Consider the following 12,465-nt stretch of genomic DNA (forward strand, 5'->3'; position numbering starts at 1 on the left):
GGCATCTTTGTCCTCTACCAGGGTTCAGCCAGGTTGGGAAAGGGGTTGTTTTCTGGTACATTGACCCAACAGAACACATGCAAATGGCATGAGGCAGGGCCTGGGGGTGGGGGCTCATGGGAGGAGAGCAGGAGGTTGGAGATATGGCCTCACCACACACATCATAAAAGGGCCTGGTGGTCAGCTCTAGTGTACAGGGCAAGGGGAAGGCATGTTGGGGGCGGGGGTTGATATCTTTGTGATGTGAGGCTAAGCCATTCCGTGGAGGAAGAGTTCCTTTAAAGACCGTCTTGGCAGATGTTCACTATTCAGATACATTTGGTTGCATGGTCTGATGCGGGGTGTGTGTGTGTGAGCATGTAGCCTTAGCCCACAGGGGCAGCAGAGTCAGCTTCAGGTCCAAGATGCTCAGGGCTCAGGGTGGGGAGTCCATGGGGGAGCCGTGAGCCAGATGGTATCCTCAGACTGCAGCCTCCTCTCCCCAGACAACGGCCTGCAGTGCCAGAGTCTGCCACACTAACACCCATGGCCTGCAGCCCCATCTTCAGAGCATAGAACACCTAAGAGCCATCACCAGCGTTAGTGAACTGCCAGGGTGCCTGGCCCAGGCAACCCTGGAGGGGTAGGCTGGCTTTTGAGCTAAAGGTTCCCCAAGCTCCTTCCTGGTATCCTGATTATTTTTGTTATTGTTGTTGTTGCTGGTTGGTTGGTTGGTTGGTTGGTTGGTTGGTTGGTTGGTTTTAGCTACAAGGGTACCACCAGCTTGGGTAGCCTCTCTCCTTCATGAACCCAGCTGTGGACCCACAGTGGACTTTCTCCGACCTCTCTATTTGAAGCCTGGTTATTTTCTTACTTCTTTTTTTTTTTTTCAACAAGGTCTCGCTTTATTATAGCAATAAATCCATGGGAGTCTGCTTAAGGAGTATTAGGGAGTTTATTAGGATATAAATTGAGGAGAACAACTCACTAAACAGGATAAGGAAAATCCGTCGCAGCATCCTGGAAGGCTGATGACTGCTTCTGCTGCCTGAGTCATTCCACACCATCCCAAGCCCACGAGGGAGAGAATACAGAGAGGCCTATGTGCTCCTCAGGTCTTAAGCTAGCCCTGAGGCCACGCCCTAGGGGCTGGTACCTCAAGGTCATAGGTGGAACAGTTACCCACTACACTCTACAGCCCAAGATAGTCTTGAAATTGGGGTTCTCCTGCCTCAGCCTCCCGAGTGCTGGGATTACAGTCCTGTACCACAATCAGCAGACCCCAATTATTTAGACTGTAGCTTACAAGAACCATTCTTGGGACAGAGGCGTCAGGGCTGCTGTTGACAGGCTTTACGGGATGGGTCATCCCAGAGGGGAGGGTTTCACCAGGAAGCCCTCAGCGGCCCAGTGGGCTCAGGTGGGGAGAGAATTAGTATTAGTGGTCTTGGTTCTCTGGGAAGAGTCCAGGTGGCAAGAACCTCCCCGGCTGTCACTCTTCTCTTGCTCTGTGATACTTTCAAGACCAGCAGAGGCAGAGCTGGCTTCCCATTACCACAGACTCCAAGCCCAGCTAGTCAGGCTAGGCTGCGCCTCCCAGTCCATTAAACCAGGGCCGGTAGGACGTTCCCCTCCTCCTGAGTTCTCCACAGCCTGTGGCACTGCCTGGGGACATTTCTGCAGACCTGGTGGCTAGTCTTGGTAAGAGACTTTGAAATGTGCCTGTCTAGTCCAATGGTGTGCCAATGGTCACGTAGACATCCCCAACACAAATCATGCCGAGCCCTCTGCCCCTGACCCTTGTGGGCGCTTTGAGGGTGCTGGTGGGTGTGGACAATGATAGCGGTAGCCGTCTTGACTGAGAGCTACCTGTCCTGCTGCTGCCAGGGGCCCTGTTTTCCTGTGGTTTTGAAGGAAGTTTGGAGGCCAGGAGCCACGTGGTTCCGGTAGGCATCTTCTGCTGTGACCCCCACCACCTTGCTTTGCCTGGCTTTTTCTGGGTACCGGTTTTCTCCTTTCTCCAGCAAGGAGGCTGCTCTCACTGGGCATTAGGATGCCTGGGTGTGAAAGCTGGTGAGGGCCAGCTTCATTCGGTCCATCCTGCTGTGCCCAGGACCTGCAGCAGCAAAGTCCTCAGATGGTCTCTGCCAGGCTGCTCAGCTCTGGAGACTTGGACACGCCGAGCTCCTGTCTCCCCACGGCTGCTGGTGTTCCTACAGAGCCTCAGCCCCCTTTCATGTGCAAGACTTCCTGGAGCTTGCACCGGTGTTGGGATTCTTCCGCAGCTCCAACCTTTCCTTCTACCACCAGCCAAGTAAGGCCCTTGTCTCACGGTGGACAAAAATTCCTGGAAATACAGCACACCTGCTCGACCACAGACTGGTAAGAACTTTAGTGATGGCAGAGAAGTTTGAACGTTGCAGGTCCAGGGCCTAATTACAATTTTTCTTGGGCTTTTTGGGCCCTTCGGTAGCCATTTATTATTGACCTCTGTATGTGACCTGGCATCTTTATGACTATTAGGAAAATTCTTTGGAATGTACAAACAGATCAACCAAGGGACTAAACATGTCATCAGATCCTGGCTGAGGCCCAAACCCGAGATTTTCCCAGCTTTGCTTTGACTTTACCTGCTTAATGTGTCCACCAATGTATCTGAAGAGTCTTGATTTATGATTTTATTGCTTGGCTATTATTTCAACAACAACAACAACAACCTCCCTAAAACTGTTACCATATTGAACATGGTATTTAGGGTAACTGGAAGCTGTGCTCTGGGGCCATGGTCACACACATTTGGTTTCAGAATAAACTGTCTTACCTCCTTTGAGGTGAGAGCTGCCCTTTGGCGTGGCTATCATGGAGGACAGAAATCAAACCCGGACTGGTTCTGAAATAGACTGACCCCTATACAGAGAAAAGATAGAATGCACCCCTCCACGGACAAAACAGCCTGCTCTGGATGCCTGCGGAGAACAGCTGCATGGCCAGGAGCTGAGCAGCCCCTGGGGCCAGGCTCCTTCCTGTCCCCTCTCTGGCTTGCCCTCCCCAATGTCATCACTTGTAGAGAAAGCTGAGGCTGTCTGGGTGCAATGGAAAAGCAAGGGTTAATCTCCCGCAGGGGTCTCTACTAAAGCCCCAGCACCCATCCCCCAGTTTGTGAAATGGGGACACATGTGAAGGACCCGAAGCATCCTGCAGTCCTCAGGGGAGCTAATGGCTGCCACCCCCACCCCCACCCCGACTCAGAGCTTGTTTGGGTCAGGACAAGCATCCTGTAGTTTCACAATTCTGCTGCCCACAGGCTCAGGTGCCCTTCCGTCCTTCCTGCCCTGTCATGCTTCCTGATTTGCCAGGAGGGCCCTGTAAACAGACTCAGGCCGAGGTTTCTGTTGGCTCCCATGGGAACACACAAGCCAGAGATGGGCCGGGCACTGAGGCCTGGGAAGGTTGGGGTGCCAGAGCCCTGTGGCGGACATGAGGGAACAGCTTGGCATTCTCAATAAGACTCCAAGAGGGCATGGCTGACCTCACTGAGAGAAACCTTTCCCCCCTGAGCCCCTGCTGCTGTGGGAGGTCCTTCTGTGTGCTGTGAATATGTGTGGCTCCCATTGAATAATCAACAAAGCTGCATCGGCCTATGGCAAGGCAAGAAGAGGTTAGGCAGTACATTCAGACTGAGGACTAGACCAAGAAGGGTGGAGTCGGGAGAGACACCGTGAGCCGCCACCAGGAGAAGCAAGATGTGAAAGCACCAGTGAGTCACGAAGCCACGAAGTCACATGGCAAGACCTAGATTAGTAGAAGCGGGCTGAGTTATAAGAGCTAGCTAGCAAGGAGCTTGAGCCATAGGCCATACAGTTTGTAATTAATATAAACCTCTGAGTAATTATTTTTATAAGCCGCTTTGGGACTGCAGGTGGGAGAGATTCATCTGGACCTCAGGGCCAGGCAGGACCAGAGAAAAATTCAACTATACCCAGCACTGCCCCATCAGGTCACCCTTGCTGCTTCAACCCTGAAGAAATTATTCCTTGTTGGTGCCACCTTCGCACATGCTCTGAGGGCACAGAGTCTCCTCCTTGTACGGTCTGAGGGTGCTGAGCCATCTCCTCACACAGTAAGTCGGCAGTAGTCCTGACAAGCGTCTGCAGGGTATGTGAGAGGCCATAGATAACCCAGGTAGTCCCTTCAGGTGGTTGTGGGTGGGGATCAGTCCTTTTCTGTTGTGAGGAGGAGCCCACTGTCTTATGGGGAGAAATGTCACTCCCCTCACCCAGGCCAGACCGTATAAACTTGCCTATGTGAGCTTGCCATGTTCTGGGCAGGCTCCGAAGAAACCAAGCTCCTCCCCTTCCTGGACCCCCAGGCAGGCCCACGATCCAGGTGCCTAAGTTGAATCCATAGCACCAGAGATGTCGGTCCTAACTGCGTGCGCCCCACTTTCGCTGAGGCTAGAGGGGCCCCCAAAGCAGTGTGCATGCCCTGTGTCGATACTCACCTTTACACTAAGAGACCCTTCCTCGGCAATGACTCACCAGGTTCGACGTCAGCGTGCAGCATACAGGAGGGGCTGACTGGGGATCTGGATTCCTCCAACATTGCCCAGTGTTACTGAGTAGGCAGACACGCAGTGGCTTTGCGCTGTCTTGGCTTGAAACCCTACCGTCCTTGATGATGCTGGTCATCTACAGCGTCTTCCCAGTGTGTAACTAGCTCCATGTCCCTCACAGACACACATATAAAAACATACCACCTGAGCCATTTTCAAGTGTCTAGTTCAGTGGCGCGAACTCACTGGCACTGCTGTGCAAGCACAGTACTCCTAACTACCTCCAGGGCTCTCTCACCCTTCCAAACCAAAACCACGGCCAGCCGTTGGCAACCACAGTCTGTGAATGTGACTCCTCTAAGGCCTCCCTGTGAGTGGAATCACACAGGACTGTCTTTTTGTGCCTCATCATAATGTCCTCTGGGTCCGTCCCATTCCGTGGGTCCCATTTGCCTTCCTTCTTGTGACAGAATAGCGTCCCCTTGGTATTTTGTCTTGATCCGTTCTGTGTTGCTCTGACAGAATACCTGAGGCTGGTGCTCTGAGAAGAAAAGAGGCTCATTCAGCTTACAGCTCTTCAGGTTCGGGAGCAAGATGGCTCAACACCGGCAGATGGGATTCAGGAGAGGTGAGGAAGAAGCGGTCTTCTGAAAAACGCAGCCTTCCTACAAGGCCCCACCTCTTCTAGGTCCCACCACCTGCCGGCATCACAAACCAAGCTCCCAGCACGCAGTCAGACCTTTGAGGGACAAGCTACACCAACCACAGCGTAAGCACCACATCCTGTATATACATTCCTCCAGGGACGGACACCTGACTTACCTCCACCGTTTGGTTGTCGTGGCCGCTATATCCACAGGTGTATGCTGCCTGTCTCCATGGGCAGCGGCCCAGCCTTGCTTTTAATTCTTTGGGGGCATAGAAGCAGATTGGAGAGATATAGGCACTGTTTTTAATTTTTCCCCTACAGGAGCCGCCACAGTTTCCTTTCCCACCAACAGTGCCTAAAACTTCCAATTTCTTCACCTCCTCACCTACACCTTCAGTATTCACAGAGGCTGTTTTAATGGGTGTTAATTTGCAATCCACACTTCCCAAATATACGACCTTCTGCGTCCCTGGGAGCCAAAATACCCAACAGAAGCAGTGTAAGAGAGGAAAGGCCTGTGTTACTCAGTGTCAGGGGCTCAGCTGTCATGGTGGGGGAAGGTATGTGATAGTTCCCTCTGTGGCGGTTCAGGAAGCAGAGAAATGGAAAGACACTCTGCTAGCTTCCCCCTATTATCCCACTGGGGTCTCTAGCCCGATGGTATCTGCCACATTCAGGGGAGCTCTCTCAGACAGAGCTGGAGGTGTGCCTTCCAGGTGATTCTAGATCCAGCCAAGCTGACAATGGGGATGAACCATCACATCAACCACAAGCGATGTTGGTGTCTTTTCCTTGCTTATCCGGCTCATTTGGCCGCCCCTGCATAGCCTCTGAAGAGAAGTTTATTTGAATCCTCTTTAGTTTTGATTGTTTCTTTATTGTTGAGTGGAGGCTGCTCTTTACATAGTCTCAGTACCAACCTCTTATCGGATACATGATTTATAAACATTTCCTCCATCCCATCACAGTGGGCCAGTAAGCAGAGGAAGGAAAATGCTGCTCTTGTCCAAGACTCTCCTCTGAGCCAAGTGACCACTGTCTCCAGGCGGTCTGCACTATCGGCTTGCAGGAGATCACCTCCCTGGGCTTGTGGACTGTCCGTGTTCCCTCACAGAAAGCGAAGGGAAGCCATCAGCCGCAATGGGTGCAGACTCTGCAGTGATAATCTGAGCCTCACCCATGCCCTGTAAGTAAGCCCAGGACACTCATTGGCTCCGCAGGGAAACTTGGGTGGACTCAAACTTTGGTTTGTAATGGAGACCTTAGAAGGTGGGTGGTAGATATTACCTAATTCCCCCTACCCTTGGGCAAAAATTCTGGAGACAGCTGGGAACGTTATCTCTTTAAGATGCCTTTTAATTAGCTATGGTATTTTTGTTGTTGTTGTTGTTTGTTTTGTTTTTTGAAACGGGGTTTCTCTGTGTAGCTCTGACTGTCCTGGAACTCTCTTTGTAGACCAGGCTGACCTTGAACTCATGGAGATCCCCCTACTTCTGCCTCCTGAGTACTGGGATCAAAGGCGTGCGACACCACTACTCAGCCTCTTTCCTACTTTCAAAATAACATATTGATCAGCAGAGTTGACTAAAGTCAACATAAGATTTTTCCTTACTAAGTGAAGAGACTCCCTTTTTCCTGGCAGATGCATTTCCAGCTTCTCTTTGTCAGATCCAAATGTCATGTACTGATGCCACCTCGCTTCGGGCCATTAAAAACCGAGCAGGGTCACTGAGCCAGGTTTGTGGTCCTGCAGCCAAGCTAAGAATCATGGAAACTTCATGAACTAGACATGAAGGTCATTCCAAGCCTGCTCAGGACAGAGCTAATGTGCCAGATCCCATCACACTCCTCAGAACGGCTCACATTCTGAAAGTCTGAATTACTCACTTCTGGACCTTCCCAATTAATATTCTCAAGCAACAGTGGTTGCCCAGCCCCAGCCGCACAGAGCAATGTTGGTGGTGGGCGAGCTCCCGCAGGGTCCTGTCTTTTCAGTGCAAAGGAGCCTGTAACTCGGGAGTTAGCAATCTTGCTCTGAAGAAACCAGAGTACTCTGCCCATCACTAGAAGAAGGAAGTGGCCAGATGTTTGCTACGGGTGCAATTTACCACCCCCTGCTACACCCCACAAATGGTGGTGACTTTTTAATTTCTCCCTTTCCAAATTCTAGCTCTTTGCTGTTCCGGTCTCTTTAAGTTTTTAATTATGTATTTACGTGTGCACGTACGTGTCGTAGCATGTGTGTGAAGCTCAGACACAGCTGTGGGTGTCGGTTCTCTCCTTCCACCTTGTGGGTCTCAGGGATGGAACGCAGGTCGTCAAGCCTGGCCGCAAGCTCCTTTGGCTTGCTCAGCCATCTTGCCGGGCCTGCTTTTGTGTTCTTATTTGGTGATACCATATTACTATACTGCGGAATGAAATGGAGTCCGTGTCTTTTCAGGGGTCCTGGTGTTAAAAGAACTTCTCATATGGATTTTTTCAGATGTCTGTGACTACTTAAGGGAAGGTCTTGCTAGTCCTTGTTTATTATTGTTGGTTTGTTTGTTTGCTTGTGTTTTTGAGACAGGATCTCATGTAATCCAAGCTGGCCTTCAACTTGTGATGCAGCCAACACTGGACCTTGAACTCCTGACCTTCCTGCCTCTATCTCCCAAGTGCCTGGATCACAGGAAAGTGTTAGTTACCACATTAGTCCTCATTCGAAAGAAGTATTTTTATAAGCCAATGTTAGCTTCCTTGTTTGTTTTTAATGTAGATGACAGCGTTTTTCTTAACTTTTAAAATTATTTTTTTAGATTTGTATTATGTAGGTGTACAGTGTTCTGCCTGCACATATCCCTGCAGGCCAGAAGAGGGCACCAGATCTCATTATGATGGTTGTGAGCCGTGTGCATGGCTCACATGGGGAGGTAGGAGGACGACTTCATGGAGTCAGTTCTCTCCTTGTACTGTGTGGATCCAAGGACTAAACTCAGGTCATCAGGTTTGGCAGCAGACGCCCTAGCCACTGGGCTATTTCCCTGGCCCTTTCGTTTACTCTTTGCTTTTCTAGATAAGGTTTCACTACACTGGCCTGGCATTCCCTATATGGCCCAGGCTGGCCTCAAACTCATGGTGATCCTCCTGCCTCAGCCTCCCAAATGCTGAGATTACAGATATGTGTACCAAACTCAGCTCCCTCTTAGCTTTGTTTCATAAGCTCGTTCACTAACGTGGCCCCAGGGACTTGTCTATCCTTATCTATGGCCAGCATGTCATTCACTCACTTCTCATTCCCCTTTTCATTCATAATTCTCTCATGCTTCTGAATTAGGCCGTGTCTTGGTCACCTGCTACTTTTTATACATCATCTTAAAAGCTGGTTTGTCTGTAGCTGTTCTTGTATTTTTGAGAGTGAAAGCAGCCTGTCTCATGCCCATGAGCCAGAGCAGGGCGAGTGTCCTGGGAATCAAAGTCCATCAAGAGCTACACAGAGGAGACAGTATTAGGATGCAGAAATTCAAACAATTCTACCCAGAAAAGTCCCCCAACATCACTCACCGGTCTCAATGTCTGAGTTTCTATTTCCAGCCAAAAGCCGGCAGCAGTGGGTCCTAGCATACACCTCACTGGTGACAGGTGACATCAAAGCCGGACTCGACTTTGGGAAATGGACTGACTTCAGTCCTTTTTGGTCCCCACTACGGGGATTGGATCTAGGACCTCACACTAGTAAAGTGGTCTACCACCGAGTCAGATCCCCTAGTAGTGAGCTCAGTCTTTTGAACCATCATGACCACATCTCATATCAAGAAATACAATTGGCCAGGCGGTGGTGGTGCACATCTTTACTCCCAGCACTTGGGAGGCAGAAGCAGGCGGATCTCTGTGAGTTCGAGGCCAGCCTGGTCTACAGAGCGAGTTCCGGGACTGTTCCATAGAGAAAGTTTGTCTCAGAAAAAAAAAGTAAAGGGGAAAAAAAGAAATAAAATGCATGAGTGTACACACACTCTCTCATACACCTTCACACACATGAGTACAAATATATATAACCATCATGTGGACACACTAACTCACATGGAAAGACAAAAGTTACTAGCTGGTTGCTACCCTCTCTCCCCTGTGGTGCTCTTGGAGAGAGACTAAAAATGAGAGAGAAATCCTTGCAACCTGCCTGCTGCAGCTCCTGGCGGGGCACACTGGTGGGCAGACACCAGTGAGTCCTTACCCTGGCCTGTCCAGGGGGACAGCAAACAAAGCTGCCTTTGTCGGGCATGGCCCATCACGTCAGGACCTCCTACATAATTAAGGGCAATTAAAGGGGAAATGATCCCTGTGTGTCAGGGTGTGCCATGGAAGGAGGGGCCGAGCAGAGCAGAGCTGGGTCTTTCTACATCCCATCTCAGGTGGCTTTGGGAGTTCCCAGGTCCACACTACAATGAGAATTGCTTTATTACCATCCTAGGGCCATTTTCTTTCTGAGTCACATTTTAGCTTAGTTCAGAGTTAATGCCACCAAATGTATACAAATGATATAAAACAAGTAGAGTGAGGTCGGGCGGCGGTGGCGCACCCTTTAATCCCAGCACTCGGGAGGCAGGGCCAGGCGGATGTCTGTGAGTTCGAAGCCAGCCTGGTCTACACAGCGAGATACAGAACAGGCACCAAAGTTACACAAAGAAACCCTTTCTAGGTGGGAGGGGGGACGGGGGGGGGGACAAGGAGAGCAGCTTTTACAATATGAAATAAACATCTGCTTATTATATATCTACACAGACAGCCCATCTTCTCCTAACAATAGAAAAAATTAACTACTCAAGCCAACAAAATAGCTCAGTGGATAAAGGTGCTTGCTGCCAAGCCTGACAACTGGAGTTCGATCCCTGGGACCCACATGATGAAGGGAGAGAGAGCTGGCTCCCACGGTTGTCTTCTGACCTCTGAATGCCCCCCATCCCCCACCCCCCACAAATAAATAAACATACTGAAAGTCACCTAATCTTTAAGCAAATTTTATTTATTTTATTTATGTGTGTTTATGTGTACCTGGTTATCTATATATACACTGTGTGTGCAGGTGCCCTCAGGGACCAGAAGAGGCCATCAGATTCCCTGAAATTGGGTGACAGGTGGCTACAAGCTGCCTGATGTAGGTGCTGGGAGTTGAACTCAGGTCCTGTGCAAGAGCCCCAGATGATCTTAACCTCTGAGCATCTCTCCAGTCCCAAACGTGTCATCCAGGCTGTCCTTAAACTCACAACCCGACTGCCTTCACCTCTCCAGCATATCCCACAGACATACGCCATCAGAACCGGTAACAACAGCAACAACAAGAAAAAATAACCTGCAAGATTCCAAACCAGAAGAAGTGGCTCAAGTTTAGTATGGCAGGAAAGAACAGACCCGCCAAGAAAGGTAACTGAAGGGTATGTGTGCGCATGCGCGCACAAGCCTGTGTGTAAAAGAGAGAGAGATGGACCTGTGAAGAAGAGTAACTGAGGTGTTTGTCTGTGCAAGTGTGTGTGTGTGTGTGTGTGTGTGTGTGTGCATGCACGTATGTGAGAGAGAGAGACATGTGAAGAAAGGTAACTAAGGTGTGTGTGTGTGTGAGAGAGAGAGAGAGAGGGGGGGGAGGGAGGGAGAGAGATTTTTATTTTTAACTTTTATTTACTTTTTTTTTTTTTTTGGTTTTTCGAGACAGGGTTTCTCTGTGTAGCTTTGCGCCTTTCCTGGAGCTCACTTGGTAGCCCAGGCTGGCCTCGAACTCACAGAGATCCGCCTGACTCTGCCTCCCGAGTGCTGGGATTAAAGGCGTGCGCCACCAACGCCCGGCTTTATTTACTTTTAATGTATGTGGATATTTTACCTGCATGTATGTCTGTGCACCACATGGATGCAGTACCTGTGGAGGTCAGGAGAAGGCACTGGATACCCTGGGACTGGAGTTATAGATGGTGGTGAGCTGCCATGTGGATGCTGGAACTAGAACCTAAGCCTCCAGAAGAGCAGACGGTGCTCTTAACCACTGAGCCACCTCCCCAGCCCCAGCCCTTGGTTCCTTTGTTTCATTTTGTTTTTGAGACAGGGCCTTGCCATGCAGCCAAGCTGGCCTCAAACCCCCAAGCTTCCTGCCTCAGCCTTCCAAGTGCAGAGAGTGTAGATGCCCACCATCACGCACAGCCAACCAAGCTGTTAAAACAGAATCCTGACATTACAGAGGAAGACAGGCGAGTTCTGTCGAAGGGCTTCCCGGAGGTGGGCACCTATGCCTTTACACTTGTCCCACTAGCCACCACGGCTTTCACGGCCAGTTGGTGGTGCCAGAGCCCCATATTCATTATTAAAGATGGCTCCTGTGGCTGAGGCAGGGCCACTTGAAGTCCAGCTGTCACTAGCAGCAAGACTCCTGGTGTCTCTTTAGTGGTGAGTCCCGCGACAGTGGTGGAGTAACGGTGAAGAGCTGGCAGGGATGCTCTGGGCCCTATTGGAGATCCGAGTCAGACAGGAACTGGGGGGAACAGTGCTGGCAGAGGGGATGCTACGGGGCCATGAGCGCTTCCCCTGAAAGCCCCAGGGCCAGGACCTAACACTTCAGGGCATCCTCTCTGATGCCAGGCTGACCAAAGGCCAATAGTGGAGAAACTTCAGACCCTGTCAAGAGGGACCAGGATGCAAGTGAATGGGACCTCAGCAACTCCCTTCACTGACCACCCAGAGCCACTGCTCAGGGGATGCTGTACAGCCTTCTGTATGACGGTGTTTCTCAAGAGGAGTGCTGGCTCCATACAGAAGAGCCCACAGCGGGAACACCACAGTCTAACTCTGGCTCAAGAACTGTCTGGGCTAATGCTCGCATGATGGGCAACTGGCTGCCTGCTCCAAGTCAGATGTAATCCAGCAAATATGCCAAATGCAATGTGGGCAACATGTATGGAAGGAACTCATGAGCAGCCTCACACGAATGGACACAACTTAGTGGCCTGGTAGCCTTGTTGAGCCACCTGGGGTACGCTTAGTACATCCACAGCAGCCTTCAGACACACCTGGGGGCTAGAGTCAAGGGTGGAGCCCCTCCTCCTGGGACATTGGTCTTGTCTTTCCAAATGGAGCAGGCACCGTTCACAGCCATGCAAAGACATATATAGGTGCTCGATTCAATTTTATTTTCAGGATTTGAGTTGGGTAGAAATCACCTTCCATCAAACTGGTCCCAAAGAAGGTGACGTGCCATCCCTTGTATGGACACCAGAGGGTGTGCTCCTCCAGGAGATGGCTCAGCAGACTTAGCCCCGCCTCTCCCCCTTCT

The 12,465-nt window shown here is 50.6% G+C and overlaps 1 long non-coding RNA gene across 1 annotated transcript; it reads left to right on the forward strand.

Moving 5' to 3' along the window:
• Window positions 1-3,874: 3,874 nt before the first annotated feature.
• On the forward strand, window positions 3,875-10,060 carry LOC119086367. The gene is made up of 4 exons (XR_005089640.1): window positions 3,875-4,099; window positions 5,054-5,300; window positions 6,149-6,366; window positions 9,936-10,060. It is a non-coding gene; the product is annotated as an uncharacterized LOC119086367 (long non-coding RNA).
• Window positions 10,061-12,465: the final 2,405 nt, after the last annotated feature.

Source organism: Peromyscus leucopus, chromosome 20 (genome assembly GCF_004664715.2).
Source record: "Peromyscus leucopus breed LL Stock chromosome 20, UCI_PerLeu_2.1, whole genome shotgun sequence".
In the NCBI taxonomy this organism is placed as follows: domain Eukaryota; kingdom Metazoa; phylum Chordata; class Mammalia; order Rodentia; family Cricetidae; genus Peromyscus; species Peromyscus leucopus.